The sequence below is a fragment of the Trichosurus vulpecula genome, chromosome 1, assembly GCF_011100635.1.
Source record: "Trichosurus vulpecula isolate mTriVul1 chromosome 1, mTriVul1.pri, whole genome shotgun sequence".
NCBI lineage: Eukaryota > Metazoa > Chordata > Mammalia > Diprotodontia > Phalangeridae > Trichosurus > Trichosurus vulpecula.
The window spans coordinates 196,111,028-196,118,670 of NC_050573.1; the positions used below are offsets into that span (position 1 = coordinate 196,111,028).

The 7,643-nt window shown below is 38.2% G+C and overlaps 1 protein-coding gene across 1 annotated transcript in view; it reads right to left on the minus strand.

The window, feature by feature from the left end:
• The window catches only part of LOC118854607 (glyoxylate/hydroxypyruvate reductase B-like), a 75,017-nt gene extending 67,645 nt beyond the window's left edge, over positions 1–7,372 (minus strand). The window contains exon 1 of the mRNA XM_036764974.1: positions 7,359–7,372. The gene's annotated coding sequence lies outside the window, so the exon portion shown is untranslated. The remainder of the gene's footprint in view (positions 1–7,358) is intronic.
• Positions 7,373–7,643: the final 271 nt, after the last annotated feature.

The window sequence follows — 7,643 nt, forward strand, 5'->3', positions numbered from 1 at the left end:
CACTGTTGGTGGAGCTGTGAGATGGTAGAACCATTCTGGAAAGTAATTTCGAATTATGTGAATAAAGTGACTAAAATGTCCATCTTTTTTTTTAATTTAATATATTTAGTTTTCAGCAATGATTTTCACAAGGGTTTGAATTACAAATTTTCTCCCCATTTCTACCCTCCCCCCCCACTCCAAGATGGCATATATTCTGGTTGCCCTGTTCCCCAGTCAGCCCTCCCTTCTGTCACCCCACTCCCCTCCCATCCCCTTTTCCCTTCCCTTCTTGTAGGGCAAGATAAATTTCTACATCCCATTGCCTGTGTATCTTATTTTCTAGTTGCATGCAAAAACTTTTTTTGTTTTTGAACACCTGATTTTAAAACTTTGAGTTCCAAATTCTCTCCCCTCTTCCCTTCCCACCCACCCTCCCTAAGAAGTCAAGCAATTCAACATAGGCCACATGTGTATCATTATGTATAACCCTTCCACAATACTCATGTTGTGAAAGACTAACTATATTTTGCTCCTTCCTAACCTATCCCCCTTTATTGAATTTTCTCCCTTGACCCTGTCCCCTTTCCAAAGTGTTTGTTTTTGATTACCTCCACCCCCATCTGCCCTCCCTTCTATCATCCCCCCTTTTTTTGTCTTCTTCCTCCTTTTTTCCTGTGGGGTAAGACACCCAATTGAATATGTATGGGATTCCCTCCTCAGGTCAAATCTGATGAGAGCAAGATTCACTCATTCCCCCCTCACCTGCCTTCTCTTCTCTTCCTACAGAACTGCTTTTTCTTGCCACTTTTATGTGAGATAATTTACCCCATTCTATCTCTCCCTATTTCCCTCTCTCAATATATTCCTCTCATCCCTTAATTTGATTTTATTTCTTTTAGATATCTTCATCTTCAACTCACCCTGTGCCCTCTCTCTCTCTCTCTGTCTCTCTCTCTCTCTCTCTGTCTCTCTCTCTCTCTATATATATATATATATATATACACATACAGATATACATATATACACACTCACATATACATATATATATACATAAACACACACACACACACACACACACATATATATATATATATATATATATATATATATATACATATATATGCATATTCCCTTCAGCCACCCTAATTCTGTGGTATCATGAATCATACACATCATCTTTTCATGTAGGAATGTAAACAAAACAGTTCAACTTTAGTAAGTCCCTTGCAATTTCTTTTTCTTGTTCTTTTTCTTGATTACCTTTTCATGCTGTTCTTGACTCTTGTGTTTGAAAGTCAAATTTTCTATTCAGTTCTGGTCTTTCCACTGAGAAAGCTTGAAAGTCCTCTATTTTATTGAAAGTCCATATCTTGCCTTGGAGCATGATACTCAGTTTTTCTGGGTAAGTAATCTTGGTTTTAATCCTAGCTCCACTGACCTCCGGAATATCATATTCCAAGCCCTTCGATCTCTTAATGTGGAAGCTGCTAGATCTTGGGTTATTCTGATTGTGTTTCCACAATACTCAAATTGTTTCTATCTGGCTGCTTGCAGTATTTTCTCCTTGATCTGGGAGCTCTGGAATTTGGCGACAATATTCCTAGGAGATTTCTTTTTGGGATCTATTTGTGGAGGTGATCGGTGGATTCTTTCAATTTCTAGTTTGCCCTGTGGCTCTAGAATATCAGGGCAGTTCTCCTTGATAATTTCTTGAAAGATGATATCTAGGCTCTTTTTTTGATCATGGCTTTCAGTTAGTCCAATAATTTTTAAATTCTCTCTCCTGGATCTATTTTCCAGGTCAGTGGTTTTTCCAATGAGATATTTTACATTGTCTTCCATTTTTTCATTCCTTTGGTTCTGTTTTATAATATCTTGATTTCTCATCAAGTCACTAGCTTCCACTTGCTCCAATCTCATTTTTAAGGTAGTATTTTCTTCAGTGGTCTTTTGGACCTCCTTTTCCATTTGGGTAATTCTGCCTTTCAAAGCATTCTTCTCTTCATTGGCTTTTTGGAGCTCTTTTGCCATTTGAGTTAGTCTATTTTTTAAGGTGTTGTTTTCTTCAGTGTATTTTTCAGTATTTTTTGGGTCTCCTTTAGCAAGTCATTGACTTGTTTTTCATGGTTTTCTCACATCCTTCTCATTTATCTTCCCAATTTTTCCTCTACTTCTCTAACTTGCTTCTCCAAATCCTTTTTGAGCTCTTCCATGGCCTGAGACCAGTTCATGTTTTCCTTGGAGGCTTTTGTTGTAGGCTCTTTGACTTTGTTGACTTATTCTGGCTGTATGTTTTTGTCTTCTTTGTCCTCAAAGAACTATGTTCCAAGCTTGGGGGGATGCACCAGCTCTGCCACACCAGCACTCCTCCTTCCCCAAGAACCCCCAACCTGGACTGGACTTAGATCTTCAGCAGGCTCTTCACTCGTGCTCTGATCCACCACTTAATTCCTCCCACCAGGTGGGCCTGGGGCCGGAAGCAACTGCACCTGTAGTTCTGTAGCTGCCCCACCTCCGCTGCCCCCAGGGTGGTGGCCGAACTGCGACCTCCTTCCACTCCTGCAGCTTTTCCCACTAACCTTCTCTGTTGTCTTTGGTGTTTGTGGGTTGAGAAGTCTGGTAACTGCTGCACTTCACTGATTCAGGGCTCTAGGGCACACTCCGCCTGGCTCCTGGTCTGGTTGGTCCGTGCCACCCATGCTGGGCTCTGCTCCGCTCCACTCCCAGCTCTGTGTGGGATAGACCTCACCCAGAGACCATCCAGGCTGTCTGAGCTGGAGCCCTGCTTCCCTCTGGTATTTTGTGGGTTCTGCAGTTCTAGAATTGGTTCAGAGCCATTTTTTATAGGTTTTTGGAGGGACTCCAATGTCCATCTTTTTTAACCAGAGACTATTACTGTGCTTAACCTCAAGGACATTTTAATAAGAAAGTCTCCATATACACCAAAATGTTTACAGCAAAATTTTCTGTAATAGAAAAGAAATAGAAACAAAGTAGATGGCCAATGATTGAGGAATGGCTAAAGAAGTTATGGTACATGAATATAATGGAATATTACTGTGCTGTAAAGTAAATGTATGTGACGAATACAAAGAAGCATGGACAGACCTACATGAATTGATGCAGAATGGAATAAGCAGAGCCAAGAAAAGAACATACATGATATTTACAACAATGTAAATGGAAAGAACAATAACACACCTGTAACAACAGCAGCAGCTGTTGTAGGGGATGTAAGACCCAACAAGACTAGCAACAAGAGCTTCCAGCACAGGTTCCTTGATCTGCTTTACTGAGACAAGTAACTTTAAGGGGTTAACAATCTCCATTTAATCAAATATATATATATATATATATATACATATACTCAGTTCAGGAGGAAAAGCCAGCACCCTGAACTTCAAAGCAAATACAAACAAACAGAAATTAAGAACATCAACAGGCAGACCTTGTCTGATTCAAATCACAATTAATAGTTACCAGGAAAGCATCAACATCTGGGTTTACAAGCGGGGGGCCTCTTAATGATGGCTGCCCAGAGTCTCTTCAAGTCACATGCCATTTTTCCAATTAGTGAAAGCTCCAAAGGAAAACTGCCAACCTCCGGGTTTATATATCTTGTTTAGGGTCAAAGGGTATCACAATGTGCGACTCAAACCCACATGACCTAAAAGCTTCTGGCATTAGAAACATGTGACTCAAATCCATGTAAACTAGGTTTTCCCTTGAGACAAGCAAGTCATCAAAGACTCCTGATACAATCAAAGAAACAAAGGCAGGACTCTTCAAGGGCACTTGATTAAATAAGTGCTAAAAGAGAAAACAGTAAAAGAAAGTCTCACCTTAATTACCGGTACAATACCAAAAAATAAAAAATGAATGTAACAAAATTATAAAGCACAAGTATGACCTGAATGAAATATATGAAGACATCCCTGAACCCATGTCTTAGTTAAAGTAGAAGGTCCATAGGTGTTACACGTTACATGTTTTCAGACTTTTTCATTATATCCATCAGTTGCACTGATTCTTTTACTCTCTAGAAATATACCTTTTGTTTTAGGAGATGGCTTTCTGGGAGGAGAAGAGGTAAGGATACTGGGATAACTATGATGATGTAAGAAAGAGAACACATCAGTTAAAAACTTTTTAAAAATTTATTTATTTTTAGTTTTCAACATTCACTTCCATAAGCTTTTGAGTTTTAAATTTTCTCCTCCTTCTTTCCCTCCCTCCTCCCCAAGACCACATGCAATATGATATAGGCTCTACATATACATTCATATTAAACATATTTTCACATTAGTCATGTTGTAAAGAAGAATTAGAACCAATGGGAGGAACCATGAGAGAGAAGAAATAATACAACAACAACAAATAGAGCAAATAGTATGCTTCGATCTGCATCCAGACTCCCAAGTTCTTTCTCTGGATATGCATAGCATTTTCCACCATGAATCTTTCGAAGTTGTCTTAGATCCTTGCATTGCTGAGAAGAGCCAAGTCTATGAAAGTTAGTCTTTGCACAATGTGGCTGTTACTGTTTACAATTTTCTCCTGGTTCTGCTCACTTCATTGAGCATCAGTTCATATAAGTCTTTCCAGGTTTTTCTGAAGTCTGCCTGCTTATCATTTCTTAAAACACCATAGTATTCCATTCCATTCATATACCACAACTTGTTCAGCCATTCCCCAGTTGATGGGCATCACCTCAATTTCCATTTTTGGGCCACCACAAAAAGAGCTGCTATAAATATTTTTGCACATGTGAGTCCTTTTCCTCATTTTTATGATCTCACCTAGAATTGGTATTGCTGGGTAAAATCTTACTTTCTAACAAAGAATCTAAATTAATATACTAAAATCCTGAAGAGACAGCCACAGGATCCTGAATTAGGGCTGAGTATAAGGTTGCCTTAACCACTTGCCAAATCTTTACCTTAACCTTCAGTCTTATGCTTACAATCTTCATTATTCACCTCTCTCTCCATCTCAAAGCCATCCACCCCCCTGCTGGGGCCTTCCCACAAACACACTCACAGCACAGCACACATCTACTCTTTCCCTCAGCTCTAACTGCTCTCTCTCTGAGCATTTCCTATGATACACTTTCTTTTTTCTCTCAGCAAGCTCCTCCCATCATGTGACTTAGACTTCCTGTGATATAAGCAGGTCACATGACCTATTAATGGGTGGGAAAGATCTTCAAATCTAAATTGTTATTACAATTGGCCTGGTTCAATCCAAGAAGGACTTGTGGCCCTGGAAGACAAGGCTCTCTATTTCTATGCCATAGAGAACTAGAATTTAGATCTGTTTAGCTGGCTCTCCAGGGACTTTGGGCCATCCTTCAGGGGTTGGATCTATTGTTAGCATTCTGTCAGTTAACCTTTTTATCCTCGTTAAATGTCTCTTTACCCTTGCCTCCAGATGCTCCACCCAGGTGGAATCCAAGATAATGTTTTATTAGGTGTGGTTATTGGCATGTCCAGAGGCCACCTTGACCACAAATGGGGGCAGCAATGCTGCCCTGAAGCCAACTTAACCTGTCTTCTTGAGTTACCATATTTTCCAGAAAGCCCAGAATGGGACAAGGATGAAGCTCCTGCTGAGCTGACATAATCTGCTTTTTCTACCCCTAGCTGGATTCTCAGTCTGTCCTTGAGAGTTGAACCAGCTACAAGACAGGGGCCAGTCAGTCTGCACCAGAATGATCAACTGTTTGTGCAGCTGAGACCCTTGTAGATAAGCAGACCATCATACCTTCATAGTCTAGCAGTTCCCAAGGGAAAAGAATGGTGCTTTTGCCATCCTACTTATTTCTGTTTCCCCTCCCTTCCTCCTCCTTTTTCCTCCCCTACTGCTCCCTTCCCACTCCCATGCCACTCCCATTTGGGAGGGGATTGGTCTCTACACCTCCTATGAGACACCCCCCCTTTTGTAATTAATCTTCAAGCTTCTGCCTGGATTGAGAATTCCTTCCTACTTGGTATAAGGAGTTCTACATGCATTTTCATTTCTTTTGTAATAAATTCAGTTTCAATGCGTGTCTAATGGAGTCATGATTTCTAGTTAACAAACTGTGAAGAAATGCTTCAAATCATTACAAATCAGAGATATGCAAATTAAAGCAACTTCAGTGTTGAACCTCACACCAATCAGATTGACAGTGGTGACAAAAAAAAATAAAAGGACAGCTGTTAGAAGGGCTTCAGGAAAACAGGCATATTCATTCACTCTTGGAAGAACTGTGAATTAATTGGTCCAGCCATTTTGGAAAACAATTTGCAACTATGCTTTAAAAAGTCACTACTGTAACTAAACCTTTGAACCTAGCAATAACACAAATAGGCCCACAGTCCAAAGGAATCAAAGAATGAGGAAAAGGACTCACATGTACAAAAATGTCTATAGCAGTTCTTTCTGTCCCCAATAGATAAATGGTCACTAACAATAAGGTTAATGCACTATTAAGCTTATATCTAAAAATATAAAAGAGGGAAAGAATCCATATATACAAAATATGATCATAGCAGTAATTTTTAGTGTAGCAAAGAACTAGAAGCCAAGGAATGCCCACCAACTGAAGAATAGCTTAACAAATTATGGCTTAAGAATTTAGTGTAATATTATTGCACCACAAGAAATAATGAAAAAGATAGTTTTAGAATAACCTGGAAGACTTGCATGAACTGATTCGGAGTAAAGTGAATGGAACAATGAGAATAATATACAATAACAACAACATTATAAGGAAAAACAACTTTGAAAGTCTTAAGAATTCTGACCAACAAAATAATCAATAATAAATTCAAAGGACTGATGATGAAGTATACTACCCTCCTCTTGAAAAAAGAGGTGATGGCTTCAAGATGTAGAATAAGGCACAACAAAAGATATTTTTAGCAAAAGTCAATGATGATTTGTTTTGTTTCACTATGCATATTTGTTACAAGGGTTGGTGAGGTTTTTGTTTTTGTTTTTTTTTTTAGTACAGGGTGAGGTTGAAGGGGAAGAATTCAAATAAGTTAATCATTAAAAAAAAGAAAAGGAATAAAAGTGGGTCATTGAAGCATTTTTTTTAAAGACAGAAGAAAACAGAAAGGAGGCAGAAAAATCAGAGGTAATCAGGACAGTTTAGAAGATATGAGATGAAGTACATATTTAAAAAGAAAAGGAAGTTATACCGAATAGCAATTCACAGTACTGTATATAACTCTTTTTCTTCCTGTTTCACTATGTATTTGAAAATGCCTGAATTATTTGGTGTTTATCAAACTCAAAAAACTTGTTTTTTAAATTTAGACACCTTTAAATAAAAAACCAAAAAATGATTGTAAATAGTTTGCAATTCTAGTTTTAAAAATGGTTAATACCTTTTGGCCATTTATTTGTTAGAGAATAACTCTTAGTCTTACATGTCTTAGATACTTGGCTTTACAAAAGATGTTTGATACAAAGATTTTTTTTTTTTTTTTTTTTTTACCAAATAGCATTTTCTCCCTTATTCTGGCTTCTGAGATTTGATTCATGTAAAAGTCTTTTCATTTTAATGTAAGAAAAGTTGCTTACATTCTCTTTTATGCTCACCTCTTATCCCTTGTTTGGTTCAGAAGTCTCTTTCTAACTAGAGATCTAGTAAGTACTTTACTCCAAATTCA